Source organism: Mizuhopecten yessoensis, unplaced genomic scaffold (assembly GCF_002113885.1).
Source record: "Mizuhopecten yessoensis strain PY_sf001 unplaced genomic scaffold, ASM211388v2 scaffold716247, whole genome shotgun sequence".
NCBI lineage: Eukaryota > Metazoa > Mollusca > Bivalvia > Pectinida > Pectinidae > Mizuhopecten > Mizuhopecten yessoensis.
In genome coordinates this window covers 58,078-81,302 of record NW_018480021.1, presented here as the reverse complement: position 1 = coordinate 81,302, position 23,225 = coordinate 58,078, and the positions used below count along the sequence as shown (strand labels likewise).

The 23,225-nt window shown below is 38.6% G+C and overlaps 1 protein-coding gene across 13 annotated transcripts in view; it reads right to left on the bottom strand.

Moving 5' to 3' along the window:
- LOC110442316 (sodium channel protein para-like) overlaps window positions 1-23,225 on the bottom strand; it is a 162,664-nt gene that overhangs the window by 92,213 nt on the left and 47,226 nt on the right. The window contains exon 1 of one of the 13 annotated variants that reach the window (XM_021485856.1): window positions 13,489-13,564. The exons of the other annotated variants lie outside the window; for them this stretch is intronic. The gene's annotated coding sequence lies outside the window, so the exon portion shown is untranslated. Of the gene's footprint in view, window positions 1-13,488; window positions 13,565-23,225 lie in introns of those variants that run through there. 13 annotated transcript variants of the gene reach the window in all.

The window sequence follows — 23,225 nt, the reverse complement described above, 5'->3', positions numbered from 1 at the left end:
CCAGGAGTTTCGAGTGTAAGGATTTCATAGGGATTTATACTCACTACCAGTTTTACATTGCACAATGGGATATAGACGAAATGATTTGAATAATTTTGTTCGCTCAAAGAAAAGTTCGATGCAAAACAATTTTATAAAACTTGGTTTTTATGTTATTTTTCTTATTCTGAAGCCGATGGCAGGAAGCAAGTATGTCAAAAGGAAGCCGTTACACCATTTCAATGTTCAGCAAAACCTCGATAAAACGCCCCTCGTTTCATTTGCCAACTCGCTTATAGTCAACGTCTTTTACTGTCTCCTTGCCTTTTTCATCCTAACAATTCCTCAATACACCCTCAATGCATTGTCAAACCCATTGACAGCGCCGAAATTGGCGTTATTGGCGATATTTCGTGTATGTTGGCAGTGTAAAGAGGTTTAACTGCACATCCATACGTTGGCGTATAGGTAACACTGGTACCTGCTTTGTAAAACAAAGATAATACAGAAGTGTCAACAAAACCATAATTCAAATTGAAAATCGATAATAAATCGATAATAAATCGATAATATGGGCCAAGAATTGAACAAAGGAAAGATTTACAAGGAGACCCTTGAAAAAGTACAAGGAGAATAAGACCAGGACCCGTATTCATGAAGCCGTTCTCATGCTCAAGCATGGATTTTGTGCTCAAGCCTAATTTCTTGTTCTGGTTATAACTCAGTAAATAAATATTACTTTGTCAATAATTTGGAAACATTTTGAAGAGACTAAAAGCCAAATACTGTTTTCAATGTTTATATTTGACTTTTTGATCGTTTGACATGATCTAAGCGAGTTACCAGAAAGTTGGTTTGAGCACAGTATCCATGCTGGAGCATGAGAACAATGTCATGACTTCGGGCCCTGGTGTTCCGGAAGGGTAAGCCTATTCTGCTTACCAGCCAGATATAAGACAGATCATTATTCCAGAAATACATTTAAATATGATTACCTCATCGCTAAGCACGATTATAATTAGTGTATTTTTTTCACAAAACCCCATTCATCACCATCCCATAATAGATTTAGTGTTTTTGTGTAATGCTTCCTTATCGACCATTATTATCGGAGGCGACTGTCTAATTCGGTAGCATTCTATAATGAAACCGAATAACGTTCAGAGAACTTTTTTTGTATTTCGTCTACAGGAGATTTTCACACAAATTCAATTCCGTCCGAGTCCTGTGAGAGTTTGTAAGAAAACAGTAAACTGTAATGCGTCAGTGTGATGCTGCTGATGAAAATGATATCATGGGATAGAAGATCGATCGCTTGTATAGATATAATAATGTCAAGTGATAGCAAGGCGTATATTTAGATTCCGATCATCAGAACCCGGGGACTGGTCTGATATTACATTCCGCATGAATGTACAGACATATACTGTAATCTACAGCTAATTCTTCATTAAAAACACCAGAAACCGAAACGTTTCTATAGTATAATTGTCTGCGACCGTATTACGTGTAATTCAATTAATTAATTCTAATAAGTTTTAAATTAAATGATAATATTCTAATAATGTATAAACAAGAGACAGGTCGATTACACGAATCTTGAGGCAAAGGGTACATATTATAACAGTCATTGGGCAAACATTTCTAAGGTATGGATTCTTGCTGCACTTTTGACATAGTGTTGTTTACTGAAAGTCCAAATTATGACGTCATTGACAGATATATCTTCGTCTGGTTTAACGTTATCTTGTGCGAAATTCGTGCATGAATTGTTACATGAAAAGTTTTATTAAGTCTTTTCAAGTGTCCTGGATGCAATATGTTCAGTATGCTTGCCATTGTCTCACTGTAAGAATATCTGAGGCCAGTGAGAAATATAAGGGGAAAGGCCGGAGTCACCGGCTCACTGAGGGAATGTGTCGGTAGCCACCGCTTGACCACAACGAAATGGGTGAATTTGCATCATCAAATTTTCATGGATAATGGTTCCACATTGAGCATATGTGTAACAGTTCTCCGTATGTATAAAACTTTAATCGTTCTATATTTGTACCTAATTGTTAGTTTTTTGCACGTCAGTTGAAAGATCAGGTTAATCTAGCGTTCAGTTGTGACGTTACAGCGGTAATTACATTGATAGCCAATCTGTCGTTTTTTTGAAGATATTTCTTTGCTTTCAATAGCTAACAGTATGTTCACGTAACCTGTTGTTACCGATATTTATGTAACGTCATCAATCAGACATAGTATCCACATGTAACTAGGAAATCCCTTGGCAATAAAGTCACGGGGCATGCGCAAACGAAATACTCTGTACTGGCTCCTGTTGGTTAACGGAATGTTTGAAGGCTTTAGAAAATGCATCGTTGGTTTTGAGCACTTAGTTTCATACTGATCCAAGTTTGTTCATCCCAGAAGTATGAAACTTGGCAAAAAAAGCTTGTGCCTTAATTTGCTTCGGACTCACAAGGGATTTATCCGGTATTTAGAGGTTTCTTTATAGTAAGAAATACTACAGTTCGGTTTATAGAGGTGTCATAGTCACATTTCACAAAAACAAACATATCCCAACACAGTATACGTGTTATAATACAGGTTTCCATATAACAGAGGTGTCACTGCACTGTGCACGTGTTCTGTGAACATATAATTGCCTGGAGTGATACAATCGTCCAACTTACGGCGTGAATAATTTATCCAATAGCAGATGTGTCCGTACTACACATGTATAATAGTAATACTCTCTGAAAAACAGTTCCTGATTACGAAGGCAACTGCATCTTTTTAAACAGGTGTTATGTTTAAAAAGGTATACGTACCGATGTTATAATTCTGGGGAAATTCTTGAAGGATCGAGTACCCGGATTTAAGTGTTCTGAATATAGAGGTAACACCCACGACTTCATGTACAAGTAGAAACCGTGAACTCGACAGTTTTCTCATCAATTACATTCTTTGTTGTAGAGTCCTCATACTCGGTAAATTTTCTTATTTCATTAAAAATTCATGTATTTTATCTAAACAGTCACAGGCTGTTTCCTCTGTCAGATCGCCCGAGCGAGACAACAGGCTTTGCGATGTATTGATTTAGATACAAGCAAATCCAGGATATTTACGGTTTTGTTAGTTTCGGATAAAATTTAAATAACTAGCTCAACCTTTCAATAATTTGTATCACATGAACAATAATCAACCATAAACTTATAGTTATAACTTTTCCGAATAATTATTTTTCGACCATGAAAACGATCAATACGCCGACAATGAAAAATACAAAACTAAGTAAAGTTAGCATATACACATATATATATATACAGAAATGGAGGCGGCTATGTGCGTGCATTTCGTGTCTGTCCATTACTGGGAAACATGTATAGAACAGCTTAATTCTTGTACTGCGGCAAGGTCTGCGTTCGATAGGAGATCAAAGAAAGATGGTGTGCGTATAGAACGAGACCGAACAAAAGCTTGTCAGTATGTCATGGAAGCGGAAGCGGGGATACTAATGGAAGAAACAACCCTATTCCTGAACATTGAATGTTCTAACAATCTCAGTGAGAGGAAGATGAAGTAGCCGAACATACATCCAACCAAAACGAGATTCGCTGATAGAAAAGAAAAGCTAGGCAGTCAGGAAAAAAGGATTCATCGAAACGAGGCATTTAATACACAGTCAACCAAAACGAGGCGACGTGATAGAAAATTAAAACGAGGCAGTCATGAAAAAAATGAACTAAAATGAGAAGTTGAATACAGTCAACCAAAACGAAACTGTGCTACAGTTAAACACATTTAGACGAGGCGTTGATTAGAAAAGAACCAACAACAACAAAAAAAGAAGAAAAAAAGCCGTGACACCAAACAAAAATAACAAGTAAACGAAACTAATAGCAATGTTCCCTATCTGGAGGGTAAGAAAACCTTTCAAAAGAAATTCCAAACTGCAGCTGCCTCAGCCAACGTTTTGACTGTTAAGAATCTCCTCCGACGGTGGAAATGACTTTCCTACATACGGAACTATCGTTGAGAATTTTTTCCCTCGTTTTTCTCAAAAACAAATAAATACAACTGTTCAAACAATGATTATCAACTGCGTTATGTAAATCAATGACTTCTTTTATTGTAACGTTTATGTTTATACATTGACAATGCTTGTTTACAAAGTTCTATTAAATACACTTATGCAGATATGAAATTAACTGCTAAAATGAAAAGAAACAGATTTGTTTTAAATATGTTGCACTTTACTTGACCTAAAAAACGACAGTGTGGTACACATTTGTGTTAAAGCTTCTTGCTTACCACGCGCTAATGTTTCTTGGTGACTGTCTACCCCAGGCAAGCCATAGATATATTTCCCTGACCGGAAGTGTTGATATCTCTGTCCAGTACGGACGACCTCTGACGTTACGGACGACCAATATCTAGCCATTGTCAAAATGTTAACAAAACGAAAATAAAAAAAGTTCAAACAAAGCATCAACCAGTGAACCAGTTAACCATGGAACACCCGTAAAACCTACCTAAGTTCCTCGATTTTGGCACTGTATGCGGGACCATTTCATTGGTAAAACTACCGACATGAAATTCAAATAGCTTACTGAATGATGACGACGAGCCAAAAGAGAAGAATAATCAACAAAAAATGGCAATGAAATTGCTTCATAATATCCCATGTGAAATGGTTAAAACAATGTAAAACACATATTGGGGGAGGGTTACTGCCAGGTCATTTAACATGTAAGTGCCATTTCACAGCAACGAAAACGACCATGGTTAACAAGAATAATCCAATCAAAGACACCCAAAGCGAGATTTACAACTGAAGAAAAAGCTGGCATCCGACAAAAAAAAAAAAATTATCGAGAACACCAAACAGCCCATAACAGGACCCAAAAATACTTAGAACGTGAGGAGAAATATCTCACGGATATTGTATGTACGGGTTATAGACCGCCTGCTGCTTGAACAATATATATACGAAGTAAGCGTGTAAAGGCGAACCAAGTCCGCCCAAGCATTGATCGTCATCAACACAACAGTGAAGTTACCAGTACGCGCACCAGTCGTATTGAGTTGGTTCCAAACTGCAGGTGTGCAGCCAAGGCGACGGGGAAAATCTCTTTGCACGCGAAACATGCCTTGTGGATGTCTTGCACAAAGTGTCGAGCGCAACTCCATATTGATTTCTTACTTCAAATTGCTAATATGATTAGGTCGTCGACGTTGTCACCAATTTGCATACAGTTAATGTATATGGGTCGCGAGGACCTAATATCAGCTGTAATACGCGTGTTCCATAGCTTTCATTATATTAAGCATCAATCTAAGAAAACATAGCTAAAATCAAGCGTGTCAATCTCGCCTTCAGTGTCAATGTAGTGCATCAAGAGAATATGTTTGAAGAGAACTGTGTTGCATAACATCATCAATGTTTTAAAAACGATACATTTCTACCATTTATTGTTTGTAGAATGAGATATAACATTCATTTTTTTCAGTCTTCAAAATTATATTTAAAAGAAATAGTTGTAGAAAAAAAAAAAACAGCTCAACACAAAAACTGAAAGTTATGAGACTATGATTTGGAACGATTTGGAATGAAAATAGGATTTAAAATCATGCTGAAAATTTCTCAACAATTTTCCTTTAAAATATTTTCTAGACATTGCAAGACTTTATTGTTCGTGACAGTAAAACAATAATCACAAACATATCTTTTAACAAATGGTGATTGTATCTGTTTTCTAGTTACTTGATTACTAGTCTCAACTATCTATAAACCGAGTATTTTAAGAAATATATAGATGACTGTTACCGATAGTGTCATATCTGTGACTTCTACATTAATATAGAGTTTACAGTTACCGTGTGACTTTTTTGAGTTATTGTATGATAAAGATTAGCATCGCCAGTTTCCGTCTCGTCGGCATGACTACAATTGAGCCATGCCCGGATGTTAAACCACTAGAGGGATCTTGACTTACGCAAGACAAAATGGCGGACTTGTTTATCGAGACACGACTAATGAAAGCATTGCCATGGAGAGTTTTATGAATGACGAACACGTCTGGAATCGTCCAGCATCTAAGTTAGACCGATAACAAGCGTCTACTTTGTGTAGGGTTCATTTGAAGAAAACCGATTTGTCGTAATGACTGAATAGTTTCTATGGTAGATGGATATAAGGTAAAGAGGTAGCGGGAATGTCGTGTATTCTATGAATGGATACTGTAATAAACATTGTATTGTTAGGACCGGGACCACGTGTACTTTGTGTGGTTACACTCCATAATCATGTTACACGGTATATAATGATATGTGTGTATATGTATATAGGCTGTATTATCACACTACGCCTTTGAGTGTTAACTTGTTAATAGGAAATACTTCACATTCATCACCGTAAATAATTACATAATGACCGTTCATCGCAATGTCGAGTCTCTTATGTAAAATACGTTAAATGCAAATAAAAAGCATCCTTAGTTGAATTAGATCGCAAAGAGTTTTATTCCTCTCTATTTCTCCTCTCGCACCCCACCCACCCACTCGCAATCCAACAGCAATACGTGACCAACCAGTGCGCTTCAGTTTTTCTTGTCATTTATCTCAATGTTGTAGCAATCCCTTTAGTTTTGGCGTCATAGAAGAATCATATAGCCTTTTATACACGTTTATTATACATTCAACAGACTTTCGAAATACAACTAGTGTAAAAAGTATCTGAAGGACAATAATGTCCTCGCTTTCAAACAATTGATGGTCATTGGTTTATAAATATGAATACACTGTAATAACGGTAACCTTGGCGTTGGAACCTCGAAATACGAGCTCAATGTATTATTCCAAAATATTTGTCTTCTTTTATGATTTTTTTGTGAAGTTGCAAGAGCTACGACACGGAATCGGGACGGAACGGAGGACGGAGGAAGGGACGGAGGACAGGACGGAACGGAGGACGGAGGAAGGGACGGAGGACGGAACGGAGGACGGAGGAAGGGACGGAGGACGGAGGAAGGGACGGAGGACGGAACGGAGGACGGAGGAAGGGACGGACATTGGTACATACCTGTATATCCAATAATATGGTAAGGGCATAAAATGAAAATATATATAATGTACGTATCACTGGCACCTGACTGATATATTCAATTACGGTGCAGACGAAGTAGCCGCCGATTATATATATTTTATATACAAATGTAGATTTATACGGGGATGATGAAATATCAGCTATCAATTTAACGTTCAGGAAGACATCTTAATGATGGTATAGTCATTCAAAACGTCAAACCCCTAAAGAAGGCATATCTAAAGACAACAAATAACATCGGAATTCGAATATATATAATTTGGATATACTGAACTAATATTTCAGTTATTACATGTAAAATGGTATAAATAAGACAGTAAGGCCGATGTCTTCATAAAAGTAGTTCACCAGATGTATTACATGGCAAATTTTGCGACCAAATTGAATGTTACTTGATGGCATATTATCTAAAGTTAACCATGTATATACCTAGGTTATGTGGGGCTTAATTTCTCTTTTACTGGATGTGTAGAGGCATATAACCGGCTTCAAACCAAACATTTGAGAAACCACAAATTTCATAGTAAAATGCTCGTGTAACATATTTTACCAGTATATTAACGTGAAACCCAAGGGCCTTTTGTCCATGATGAATAAATGAACTTTAGTTAAAGTGTATTTAGTGTTATCAATCTTCGGCACTTTGCCTTCGTGTTCTTGTTCAGAATACGCTAAAATACACTACTTGGGAATTTTGCTATGATTTGAGTGGTTTTGCATCGCTTTATGTGGCGGGCATGCATCTCCACATCTGGTAAAACAGAATTTCAGCTCCACCTGACCTAGATATACAAATTAACTTCTGATGGTATTTCATATCGTAACTTTAAGTTGGATCGCAAAAGACATTGACATAATATAATATCGGTGGACTATTTTCATAAAAAAAGCATCAGCCCTAATGCCTTATTATTGACAAAGTTATTGTCGTTAGGTACAATTTAAATAACCGAATTAAAAGTTTATTATACCTTAAGTACATATCTGAATTTTGATATTTAGTTGGGGTCTTCAAATATGACATATCAATGGGTTGAACGTTTGGGTGACTATACCATGATTTAGGGGGGCTCGTTTTTGTCTGGTGGAAACCTAATTTAGCAACACATTAAAACGATTATAGTTTTCGGACACGTTTTGTTATTGGGAACATGACTGTGCTGTTTGAATGCATGTTGGGCGCACTTGGTTTGTAAAAACCTAACTCTACCGCACACCGCAATGAAGTATCGCGCGGATCGGACGCACTTGGTTGGTGGGAGAAATCAAGTACGCCCCACTCCGGCGCCACAGGAGAAATGGGTGCCACTTTTTCTGTGGCTCCTCTGCGATATAATTAGCATAGCACTGCACTACGTAGTGTTGAATATTTTATCAGTATTCCGGAAAACACTGGCTATTCGCTGTAAGACAAAGCCATGAAATCGATGTCGGGTTATTATTAGTGATCTCCCAGTAGTATCGTCAGAATACATCATGCATGACCGCCCATCCCCCGGTACGAGTATTCTAGGGAACGTTCTAATTAAATCCGACAGGCCCCGTGTTTTCCCAGACAAAAAGGAACGAGTTATGCCAATGAATTAGACCAAACTCATGCAACCTTCGCTTTGGGTACTTTAAACCTTATACTCGCCTGCTTTGACTGCCCTAGTCTTGCTAGGTCAAAAAATTTAACGTTAATTTCGGTTTTATCACAATGAAACCCCCAACAACGTACTTAATGCTGAATTATCATAACTCCAATTTATTTTGAGGTTTTTATCACACAGAGTCGTGTTTGTATTTCAGAAGGACACAGTTAAATCACATTAAATCGCCGGATCCTAAAAACGCTTTCTAATTCGTTAACTGGTATGCTCCAACTTCATATTTACGAAATGACCTCTTTGTTAAATATAAAAAAGTCATTAATCCAAAAAAAATATTAATTATTTATAACTTTTCCTATATTCATAGTTTTTATGGCCATCTATATATGATGATTATAAAAGGTTATGTTCCCAATCAATTATAGGCATTAGTCTCTATTCATTACTAGTTGTGTATGACCTTTGTGAGGTTGTTAACAGCTCTGTTTTGCTCTACAACCTCGGGGACACTTGCTAGGGATATTGGCATTTTATGGTCAATCCCTGATAACATTATATAGCAGGCTGTTACAGACGTAACCCACACCGGATAGGTCAGGATCCATTTCATATAATGGTCGTTATGAAAATGCTAAATATATACAGATGCGTGATCAGTATTTCTAGATAGTTATGGACAGAAATTCATTTTCAAAACATTCCTGAGGATAAAACATGCAATATATTACTTTCTGACATTCATATCGGATACTAACATACTGTATTATTCTCTTTAATCGGACGGATCGGATACTAACATGCTGTATTCTCTTTTAACGGACGGATCGGATACTTACATACTGTATTATTCTCTTTTATCGGACGGATCGGATACTAACATGCTATATTCTCTTTTAACGGACGGATCGGATACTAACATACTGTATTATTCTCTTTAATCGGACGGATCGGATACTAACCTGCTGTATTCTCTTTTAACGGACGGATCGGATACTTACATGCTGTATTCTCTTTTAACGGACGGATCGGATACTAACATGCTGTATTCTCTTTTAACGGACGGATCGGATACTTACATACTGTATTATTCTCTTTTATCGGACGGATCGGATACTAACATGCTATATTCTCTTTTAACGGACGGATCGGATACTAACATACTGTATTATTCTCTTTTATCGGACGGATCGGATACTAACATGCTGTGTTCTCTTTTAACGGACGGATCGGATACTTACATGCTGTATTCTCTTTTAACGGACGGATTGGATACTAACCTGCTGTATTCTCTTTTATCGGACGGATCGGATACTAACATGCTGTGTTTTTTTTTAACGGACGGATCGGATGCTAACATGCTGTATTCTCTGTTATCGGACGGATCGGATACTAACATGTTGATTATCTTTTAACGGACGGATCGGATACTAACATACTGTATTCTCTTTTATCGGACGGATCGGATACTAACATACTGTATTTAAGAAATAATCAACATGTGTGCGTGCATTATGGTGGAATATATAACGAGGGTGAGAAAATGTTGGTAAAAATAATTAACGAAGGCCGCTTCGGCCTGAGTTAATTATTTTTCCAACATTTTCGAATTACTTTTCGAATGCTCGACATCACTTTGATTTTTTGAAAGCAGACGACGTTTTGCAGACCAGAAACAACTAAACACGTGTGACGTCAGATACGATGTTTATTTCAATCAATCAAACATTGGCACGCTATCGACATCGTTCGTCAAAACATGAAATCAACGCTTGACAGTACATACACACACTGCACACATCGTGAAATGTACGGCACTACACAGTGAAGTAAAAACAGAGGTAATTAATAATTTACCATTTTGTGTTCAGACCTGTACATTTTAAATGTCAATAATTAATAAACCATTTTCACTGCACGGACCCACATACTTTAGGTCTATCGATCCGTGTAATCTTTTGAATGGCAGGCCTGTCAAATATTTTGATCCCACCTGACAGTTATGCTATTTTTGTAAATTCATGATAAAATACGGGGAGGCTGCTGGAACAGCATGCGTGCGCACTATTTCACGTGCATCGGTTATTGGCACGCGCACGGTATATCGCTCAATAATGCACTCTTTTTAACCAATGAAAACCGTCGTTACATCACAGACGTGGTAGAATCTCTATTAACGGACGGAAACGGACAGTATTTCGACTTTGCCTTTTCTCAGGAAAACGAAAGAAATTATAATTACACGTTTACAGAAACAGACGAAATACAACGAAAGGTTCTACGGAAACAGACGAACTTCATTCTACGGAAATAGACGAACTACATGTACATTCTGCGAAAACAGACGAACTATAAGGGCTAGAAACAAACGAACTATAACTTCCGTTACTTCCTTACCGAAACAAAAGAACTATAACTTCCGTTACTTCCTTACCGAAACAAACAAACTATAACTTCCGTTACTTCCTTACCGAAACAAAAGAACTATAACTTCCGTTACTTCCTTACCGAAACAAACGCACTATAACTTCCGTTACTTCCTTACCGAAACAAACGCACTATAACTTCCGTTACTTCCTTACCGAAACAAACAAACTATAACTTCCGTTACTTCCTTACCGAAACAAACGAACTATACCTTCCGTTACTTCCTTACCGAAACAAACGAACTATACCTTCCGTTACTTCCTTCCCGAAACAAACGAACTATAACTTCCGTTACTTCCTTACCGAAAAAAACGAACTATAACTTCCGTTACTTCCTTACCGAAACAAACGCACTATAACTTCCGTTACTTCCTTACCGAAACAAACGCACTATAACTTCCGTTACTTCCTTACCGAAACAAACAAACTATAACTTCCGTTACTTCCTTACCGAAACAAACGCACTATAACTTCCGTTACTTCCTTACCGAAACAAACGAACTATACCTTCCGTTACTTCCTTACCGCAACAAACGAACTATAACTTCCGTTACTTCCTTAACGAAACAAACGAACTATAACTTCCGTTACTTCCTTACGGAAACAAACGAACTATAACTTCCGTTACTTCCTTACGGAAACAAACGAACTATAACTTCCGTTACTTCCTTACGGAAACAAACGAACTATAACTTCCGTTACTTCCTTACCGAAAAAAACGAACTATAACTTCCGTTACTTCCTTACCGAAACAAACGCACTATAACTTCCGTTACTTCCTTACCGAAACAAACGCACTATAACTTCCGTTACTTCCTTACCGAAACAAACGCACTATAACTTCCGTTACTTCCTTACCGAAACAAACGCACTATAACTTCCGTTACTTCCTTACCGAAACAACCGAACTATAACTTCCGTTACTTCCTTACCGAAACAAACGCACTATAACTTCCGTTACTTCCTTACCGAAACAAACGCACTATAACTTCCGTTACTTCCTTACCGAAACAAAAGAACTATAACTTCCGTTACTTCCTTACCGAAACAAACAAACTATAACTTCCGTTACTTCCTTACCGAAACAAAAGAACTATAACTTCCGTTACTTCCTTACCGAAACAAACAAACTATAACTTCCGTTACTTCCTTACCGAAACAAACTAACTATAACTTCCGTTACTTACTTACCGCAACAAACGAACTATAACTTCCGTTACTTCCTTACCGAAACAAACGAAACATTACAGAGGAGCTGTACAAGTTCATAACATTTTTTCGAAAAAAGAGACAAATTATAAGGGCAAATAACTTTCTTACGGAAACAGACGAACATGACGACATTATAAGCGGACACGAATAAAATAAAGGGACGTATTACATATGAGCGTACACAGCTTCAGAAAATATGAACGTAAATCAGACTGAAGGATTATTCGACGAGGTAAAATGTTAATAAAAGATGAATGTGTAATTCAACAATGCCACTCAAGAAACCAGTAAAACGTGAGCGCTCAGTACAGGTAATCATGCAACACATGGCATGTAACAAAACACTACAGTGACTCAACGGTGCATGTCGTCTATACATGTTCACAGCGATTTACATTTTTACACCGAAGACCTTTATTTAAATGACAGTCATTGTTCAGAGGACAGAACAGGCAGCGCCAATTACATGTCATGTGTCATTTCCACAACATTACACAAACATAAATTAAACCCCTGTGCAGTTTTAAGCATGAGGTCAAAGGTTATGAATCCAGGTGTCGATCTTTAAGAACCCACAATGCATGTGTCGTTTTGCTATTTGAAATATAAAACATACATACGATATCTGATTAGTAAGAACTGTCACGTATGATGTAACAAAGTCAAACGGCAATTTAAGAAGTCTTATCGTGCTAATGATCTGGAAACAAACCTTTCGGGGGGAAATAGAATATCAATTTTAGGATTTACAAGTATAGATATGGAAGGCGTTGATATAATACCCGGAAAGCTGCCTTCATTTCTAGGTTTTCCTTAGCTTGGTACAATTGAAAATATCATATTGTCATGTTACATGGAAATATCCCTGCTTGGTAGATGAAGAGTACATGTCAGTCCGAACTTATTAACAAACTAAACGCGTTAAACTACTTAGCTCGATAAGACTTGAAGCTTGCTGACAAGTTCACGAATTTTTGCACATATTTTGTTTTCAAAAACTATAAAAAAAAAAACACTAAAAAAAAACCCATTATAACCACATGTAACGGGGGGTTTCATATGACCACCCAAACACCATGATAAGTCCTGACAAATTGAAAAATTGGGTTTAGGTTTTTTAACTGCTAAAGTCACATTGAAATAGTATTGGCCGTGTAACGAAAATAAGCAAAAGAAATATTTGACCATGTGTCCGGCTCCAGTTCACCTGGCCTTAACTTCGGAATGAGAGCATGTCTCCACAACTGCACCTGAAACGGACGCCATTGTTATATAAATAAAGCGGAGACGGAGAGAAACAAGTTGTGTACTGCCATGAAAGACAAGGCACGTTATACAAGGACGCTAAAGCCGCGATGAATTATTTATAAGAAGTGATGACAATTTCCATGGGTCAGTGACGTACTGTGTGTGATATATCTAGCCATGAATTATGCATGGACCGTAATATTGGGAATGAGAAGCGATATACATATTACAATTTGTCCGGCCAGCGGTCATAAATATGTAGTACACATAAAGATAGTAATATTGGTCAGTGGATATTGTCTTTTGTACTGCTGACAGTCCGGCCAAGGGTCATCATTACGTTCTGTACTACGGACAACCCACCGAGAGGTCAGCATTTTAGTATTAAAACATTGATATTGGTCAGTTGATATTTTCAACTCATCTTCAGAAAGTCCTACCAGTGGTCAGCAGTGAAGTGTGGACACATTCATCTTTTTACTGTAGTATGATATTAGCGATAGTATGTAGTGGTTCCTATAACAAACGTTACATGTTACACCCAAGGCCGAGAACATCCCTCGTTTCAAACCCCAATCCACCACATTTCAGCAGCAACAAAAACATACCTTTTGTGGTCTATGGAAAGTAAGAATGGCAGCTTGAAAGATGTAACTTTCACCTACAGTGTCAGTCCCCTACGGATTCATATACAAAGCACAATAATCCATTTGAATTGTGTCACGCCCTGTAACATGTGACTTGTCTTCAATTTCGAAAACCGAGAGCAGCTTCTTCACGACTATGCTTTCTTTATTTACATAGGATGTCACAATATATAGTGTTTTATTGCATATCTTCAAAATCATATCACACTACTAACTATATTGGACGCAGCAACAGTTATAAACAGTTACCTCCACGCTTTCAAGCTAACCATACACAGTCCGATCACACGGCGAGTATTTAAACCTGTTCGAGTATTAAGTGGTGTGCTTTATCTGTTATTAATTTACAGCAAAACATTGCCATAGGATACGATACTTGATTTACATGCTTTCATCGATTACTGCGCTTGGGTAAGCTGCATTTAGAAGGTAACTGTAAAACGTTCTGATGATACAGATCAGGAAAAGCATTTCAGTGAGTATAAAGTCTTGCAGCAGGATAATTATTTAATTTTAATTTTACATGCAACCGCTTTGAAATTATTTATAATTTCCGGCTCTTCTGTTTAAAGTCAGAACTTGATTTAGGCTTCAACTTAAATATGTGTATGATTCCAATGCGTGATACATTGCAGTCAAAGTTCTTTCTCTCGTCGACTCTTCGACAGTTTTATAATTAATTCATACGTATACGAGTTATAGAATATTACGTCATCAATGTAAACCTATCTAAATTATTTTATTTCAATTTCCATATTCATAACAGAATACAACATGAAAATCTCTGGAATGCTTTTCTATAGCATAGCATAGCTGTTGTTTCAACCCCCTCCTGTAAAACTAATGACACTGTTGTTTCAACCCCCTCCTGTATAACTAATGACACTGTTGTTTCAACCCCCTCCTGTATAACTTATGACACTATTGTTTCAACCCCCTCCTGTATAACTAATGACACTATTGTTTCAACCCCCCTCATGTGTAACTAATGACGCTGTTGTTTCAACCCCCTCCTGTATAACTAATGACACTGTTGTTTCAATCCCCCTCCTGTATAACTAATGACACTATTGTTTCAACCCCTCTCATGTGTAGCTAATGACACTGTTGTTTCAACCCCCCTCCTGTATAACTAATGACACTGTTGTTTTACCACCCCTGTATAACTAATGACACTGCTGTTTCAACCCCCTCCTGGATAACTCATGACGCTGTTGTTTAAACCCCCTCCTGTATAACTGATGACACTATTGTTTCAACCCCTCTCATGTGTAGCTAATGACCCTGTTGTTTCAACCCCCTCATGTGAAACTAATGACGCTGTTGTTTAAACCCCCTCCTGTATAACTCATGACGCTGTTGTTTCACCCCCCCCCCCATCCTGTGTAACTTATGACGCTGTTGTTTCAACCCCCTACTGTATAACTCATGAAGCTGTTGTTTAAACACCCTCCTGTATAACTAATTTCGCTGCTGTTTAAACCCCCCTTATGTGTAACTAATGACGCTGCTGTTTCAACCCCCTCCGGTATAACTAATGACGCTTTTGTTTCAACCCCCCTCCTGTGTCACTAATGACGCTGTTGTTTTACCACCGTTGTTTCAACCCCCTCCTGTCTAACTAATGACACTGCTGTTTCAACCCCCTCCTGTATAACTTATGACGCTGTTGTTTCAACTCCCCTCCTGCGGCACTAATGACGCTGTTGTTTCGCCCCCCTCCTGTATACCTAATGCCATTGTTGTTTCAACCCCCCTCATGTGTAACTAATGACGATGTTGTTTCAACCCCCTCCTGTCTAACTCATGACGCTGTTGTTTAAACACCCTCCTGTATAACTAATTGCGCTGCTGTTTAAACCCCCCTTATGTGTAACTAATGACGCCGTTGTTTCAACCCCCCTCCTGTGTCACTAATGACGCTGTTGTTTCGACCCCCTCCTGTATAACTGATGACACTATTGTTTCAACCCCCCTCCTGCGGAACTAATGACGCTGTTGTTTTACCACCGTTGTTTCAACCCCCTCCTGTATGACTAATGACGCTTTTGTTTCAACCCCCCTCCTGTGTAACTTATGAAGCTGTTGTTTCAACCCCCTACTGTATAACTCATGAAGCTGTTGTTTAAACACCCTCCTGTATAACTAATTGCGCTGCTGTTTAAACCCCCCTTATGTGTAACTAATGACGCCGTTGTTTCAACCCCCCTCCCGCGTAACTCATGACGCTGTTGTTTCAACTCCCCTCCTGCGGCACTAATGACGCTGTTGTTTAAACACCCTCCTGTATAACTAATTTCGCTGCTGTTTAAACCCCCCTTATGTGTAACGAATGACGCTGTTGTTTCAACCCCCCTCATGTGTACCTAATGACGCTGTTGTTTCAACCCCCCTCCTGTGTAACTAATGACGCTGTTGTTTTACCACCCCTGTATAAATAATGACGCTGTTGTTTCAACCCCCCTCCTGTGTAACTAATGATGATGTTGTTTTACCACCCCTGTATAACTAATGACGCTGTTGTTTCAACCCCCCTCCTGTGTTACTAATGACGCTATTGTTTTAACCCCCTCCTGTACAACTAATGACACTATTGTTTCAACCCCCTCCTGTGTAACTAATGACGCTGCTATTTCAACCCCCTCCTGTGTAACTAATGACGCTGCTGTTTCAACCCCCTCCTGTGTAACTAATGACGCTGTTGTTTTACTACCCCTTTGAAAATCACGACGCTGTTGTCTCATCGCCCCTGTGACACTAATTAAATGACGCTGTTGCTTCGCCGCCCATATTTAGCTCGTTGCGCTGTTGTTTTACCGCCCATGTATAACTCATGACGCTGTTGTTTGACTACCCCTGTGTTACTTTCATCGCTCCTGTGAACCTAAAGACGATGTTGTTTTACCACCCCCTGTGTAACGCATGATGCTGTTATTAATTACCGCCCCTTGTATAATTTATGATGCTAATACCTTGTCGCTCTTTGTAAGTGGTGACGTTGAAAAATGCAACGCATTATAATGCATAAACCAGATGTTAAATTAACATATTTGAATCAGGAACCAAGCATTCGTACCATCGGCAGATATACATGTTATTTAATTGCATCTATGACCGCATCAACTGCAGCAGACTTTTAGCAAATACATTATGCGATCTGCCCTCTGGAGGAAAAGACAATGACAAAATGGTCAAAAAATGAATTACAAAATCAACTATCATACAATTAAAAGCTTTCACTGATTAGTATGTGTTAATGTTTGCTTATCGTTATCAAAACGACATTGGCAGAACAACACTCAAAACATCGAATTCATATGAACTGTGGGATCAATGCTAGATGTAAGGTTATTTCAGGCGAGCTGTCAAGCGTCACATTGAAAACTATTACTGTTATTGCTACGTTATTTTCATTTGGCAGGTTCAAGTATTTTAATAAAATACTCATGCTGAAATGTGATCTGAACACTTATTTAAATTTGATTGGCTAAGTACATATGTGGAAACCGATATCTGCAAATTGCAAGATTAACTTAAACTGCGGACGCTTAATGAAATAATGCATTGCTAACGGAGCGTCATAGGGACATACTGAAACCATTTGGGATTTTCTAACAGAAATAAATGATTATTGGACATTCGTACCAGTCCTGTTTCCAACAGAAAACCCCATGTTCGCAGAATATCCATTTGCAGTTAGAAATGGATGGAAATGTTAGACAACGTTCAGCATTAAATCGCTATTCACTGGGTACTATTTGTTTTTCAGTTAAATTGATACAGGTTTGGTACCCAAGTCTCGTGACATGTCTGGCGAATATCGCGCCATCTAGTGATGGAAATGCATGCACGTGATGTTTAAATGACGGTTCACTGGCGCTGGCGCTGTAGCATTGCAGATGCACTCATATAAAATTCACTAGTAAATTGTGACCAAAATATGGAAATCATTTCTAAATAAAAAATAAGATATCTCGATTAGTCATCGTAAAATTTATGAGGAATTTCCATTTGTCAGAAGAACAATCAGAAACAACTACTCAGTTATGAAATTTTCAACAAGTATAGTTTAGAAGAGAAGTAGGCCCTGCAAATCTTCAAAAAGCCTTTATTCTTCCGATGAGCATTTTATGCACAATGCTTGACTCGAGAACATGCATATTCATGAGAGTTTTGTGAAATATTTGGAACAGAAATCATAAAACAAGACAGGCGTGTCATCTAGATGACTATTTAGACCAGTGCATGGCTTTTATTGTGCATGGCAAGTTTCACAAATATTCTTGGTATAGAAATTTATTATTGGTTTTCTGGTTTCCATCACAGGCACATAGCCGGTTGGTATCGGGACTCGAGGTTCGCGTAAGGATGCTGTTATTTCCTGTGAAACAGCTAAAAGCAATAAGCAAATATTCAGACTATACAGCAATAGGCTAAGAGGCTCGATCAGCACACGCTGGAATTTAAATGGATCACATTGGGGGCAGGCGAGAATATTCATTTTCATGGAGCAATCCTAATTGGTGTTCACATCCTTCAGCACTCTTAAATATCCCCGCGCAAACGCCTGACAATATCACAGAAATGCATGCATTCGCACGTACAAAATGTCCCTCACATAGATTGTGTTTTGTTTATCAACGATGTGCAATAGTGATGGGCCAAGATAAAATACCGTTGTCATTTACTGATGTTAAGTTCAGTTAAATGTCATAGTTGAGTGTTTTGATGAATCGTCGAATTAAATTTCTCATATCTAAATCAGAGGACGATATTGGTATGTCAGTAACGTTCCAGAAATATGAGGGTGAGCAGCAAACATAAAAATGCTATACATTATATGACTCTCAATGAGCTCTTCAGGAAAAAGAACCAATTTGATACAATTATTACTTGCACGTGACGCGTTGTGACTTAGCACTTTTTCCACTTCAATCAGACAATATGTGATTTAAACCTCCTGGACCATTTTTTATTCGTTATGTAATACATAAACGTCTGTTTGTTCCTTTGGGGATCACCAAGCTATAGGGGTCGGTTGATAAGCCTCGTTCTAGCTGTAATTTCAGACCATGTGTCTGCACAAGCCTTAATTTGAAAACGTAGTTACACTGTGTATTTACATAAAATTTTGCTGCAAGTCCTATTAGCATTTTTCAGCTCTGCTGCAAGTCCTATTAGCATTTTTCAGCTCTGCTGCAAGTCCTATAAACATTTTTCAGCTCTGCTGCAATTCTTTTCAGCGTCCTGCAACAAGCCAAAGAATCAACAGATATTTCTACAGAAAAGAAAATATCAAAAGATGATTACATTACTGATCTCGACAGTTGACATTGTTGGTGTTTGCTGTCCTGTGTGAAACTATGTGTGTATCTCGAAGGCCCGAGGACTGTTATATAAAACGGTATTTCGGAGGACTCCTGACAATTACATAGCATTGCTACACGAAGACCCGTTGATTATTACATTACATTACATCACGTTACGCAAGGGCCGAATACCACCGTAGTCACGAAGGGTCGGGTACCCTGGGGAATTTATCGATTCAGTGAAACCCATCGTTAGTGGGGTTTTTTCTAGAGAGGGTGATTCTGTGGAAATTATATAACCAACACATTGGACATGTAACTTGTTTGATAGCCTGCTGTCCCCGGAGGCCCTGTCGAGACCAACCACGGCCATCGTGTATATTGGTGCTGTACAAGAAGGAGCAACTATCTAGAAACAATAACATCACGGCCTACAAGGTATTAGTTACTGCTGTGTGAAATCATTTGATAATATCGAGGACTAAAATTGATGCATTCGATCTATCAGGTTTTATTAAAACCGTACTATTATTTCTGGTATTATGTGCCTTTACTTAGTATATTTGAATCCCCCTTCATCCAAACGATGCTGTCCTGTACTGTACTCTATTAAGATAAGTGCCACTATTTGTTAGAGTATGAATAACTGACACACGATGTGAACGACCCCTTATGTAACGTTTCACAGCCTCTCCGAATCCTTCGCGTACCTTCCATGACCAAAACAATGGTCCGGTAAGGAATACCAAATGCAGTCAGTCCAATAGTCCCCCGTGAGAAGTTTTACTGCAGTCAGTCCAATAGTCCCCCGTGAGAAATTTTACTGCAGTCAGCCCTATTCCCCCGTGAGAAGTTTTACTGCCCATCGAAATCCTATGTACATATGAGTCTCATCTCCAGACTTGTCAGGCCTAGAGTCCTTCTGTAGTGTTTTGAAGATCGACCAACCCACCCGTCCACTAGAAAGTCTCTATTTTCTTGATCAAGCAGGCTTTATACGAGTCCCTGTGTTGCGTTTTCAGAACACCTAACCCACCCCTTCCAATATCATGGCTCTACTCTCTAGACTAGACAAGTCTCCTTTGAGTACCTTATTTGAGATTTACAGCCTCCTTTCCGATTTCTACCATTTAAATGTACACGTATCCCGTCTCTAGTCTAAGCGAGTCTTCAGTGAGTCCCTCAGTGGAGTGTTAAAGCCTCTACGAATCCCACGTATGTCTCTGCTCTTCAGCCAACACGTCCAAATGTAGCCAACGTACGCGGAATCAAAATCGAAATGGACATTCCACACGCAATATCACCGAGGCGCAGTCATACGGCATCGAAGGATGTATATGTGTGTAAAATGTATTCTGATCGACTCTTATTAATATGCAAATAGCCATCTAATGTATATTTGGCCATTGCAAGCAAGCAAAAATATACTGATGGATTTTGATTACCGACACGCCAATGGCATCAATGATAAAGAAGGAGTCCTGAATGTATAACCCCGAGTCTATAGCATCAGAGAAAAACACACACACAAGGAGTTCCGAATGTATTGTCCTGAGTCCATACAGGAAGCAACATAGAGGGATAGACAAACACACGAAAGGAGTTCCGAATGTATAGTTTATAATCAATAGCATCATAGAGGGAGAGAGACGCAGAGAGTTCCGAATGTATAGTTCGTAGTCCATAGTATCATAGAGGGAGAGGGAGACGCAGAAAGTTCCGAATGTATAGTTAGTAGACCATAGTTTCATAGAGGGAGAGTAAGACGCAGATAGTTCCAAATGGATAGTTCGTAGTCCATAGTATCATAGAGGGAATGGGAAACGCAGAGAGTTCCGAATGTATAGTTAGTAGACCATAGTTTCATAGAGGGAGAGTAGGACGCAGATAGTTCCGAATGTATAATTCGTAGTCCATAGTATCATAGAGGGAGAGGGAGACGCAGAGAGATCCGAATGTTTAGCTAGTAGACCATAGTATTATAGAGGGAAAAGGAGACGCAGAGAGTTCCGAATGCATAGTTAGTAGACCATAGTTTCATAAAGGGAGAGTAAGACGCAGAGAGTTACGAATGTATAGTTCGTAGTCCATAGTATCATACAGGAAAAAGGAGACGCAGAGAGTTCAGAGTGCATAGTTAGTAGACCATAGTTGCATAGAGGGAAAGGAAGACGCAGATAGTTCCAAATGTATAGCTAGTAGTTTATAGTATCATAGAGGAAGAGGGATACGCAGAGAGTTCCGAATATATAGTTAGTAGACCATAGTTTCATATAGGGAGAGGAAGACTCAGATAGTTCCGAATGTATAGTTCGTAGTCCACAGTAGCATAGAGAAAGAGGAAGACGCAGATAGTTCCGAATGCATAGCTAGTAGTCCATAGTATCATAGAGAGTGAGAGAAGGAGATGAAATCATCTTTTAGCAGTCGACAACGGAAAAAAATGACAATCGAACGAATCAGAAAGGAAAAAAGTAAAATTCCATCTTCGATTTCTTTTCAAACAAGATTCGTCATTCTGGGTCATAGTGGGAGACAATTATGAAATCTTGATAGAATCTTCAATAAAAATGCAAAAGCAAGGTTTCCAGTGAAAAAAATAACTTCTCCATAAAGTTAAACTTCATTACTATTGATTTATTGGCGTCTGTTGCAATTTTATCTAATGTCAAGTAGTAACAGTATGACATCACTTGGTAAGAGTAATGATTGTACGGGAAAAGCAGCCCGATCAATACCAGGCTAGAATCACCAAATCCTATAGACCCAATGATCAGTATCTCTGGACCGGGACCACAGGGTCGGTCTCTCTATATCTATACACCACAGGGTCGGTCTCTCTATATCTATACACCACAGGGTCGGTATATCTAGATCTATTAACCACAGGGTCGGTATCTCCCGATCTATACACCACAGGATCGGTATCACTAGATCTATACACCACAGGGTCGGTATCTCGAGATCTTTACACCACAGGGTCTGTATCTTCCGATATATACACCACAGGATCGGTATCACTAGATCTATACACCACAGGGTCGATCTCTCTCTATATATACACCACATGGTCGGTATCTCTAGATATATACACCACAGGGTCGGTATCTCTTGATCTATAATCCACAGGATCGGTATCTCTAGACCTATACACTACAGGGTCGGTATCTCTATATATCACAGGGTCGGTCTCTCTAGATCTATACGCCACGGGGTCGATCTTTCTAGATATATACACCACAGGGTCGGTCTCTCTAGATCTATACGCCACAGGGTCGATCTCTCTCTATATATACACCACATGGTCGGTTTCTTTAGATCTATACTTTACAGGGTCGGGTTTAAACTCGGGATTCTCCAAAGCCCAGACGGACGCTCTACCAATTGGGCTGCATGGTCGCCAACGATCGACCCAGTGCAGTTCTACTACACATATATACAATCATAATACCCTTCTTCGTCATAAAACCCTTCGTCATAAAACCCTTCTTCGTCATAAAACCCTTCTTCGTCTTAACGGATGATGGTCTCACCCTAGAGTTTCCTTTAAGTAGAGTTGTTATTGAGAGATAAACAACGCTGAATACCCGCGCTCTTAGGATTAAACCTGTCAAATATTGTAAATGGTTTATAAAAGAAGATGATCCAAATTAACGAATGGATAACGGGTCGATGGATGGATGGATGGACGTTCACTCAAATGGATAGAAAAGTATGC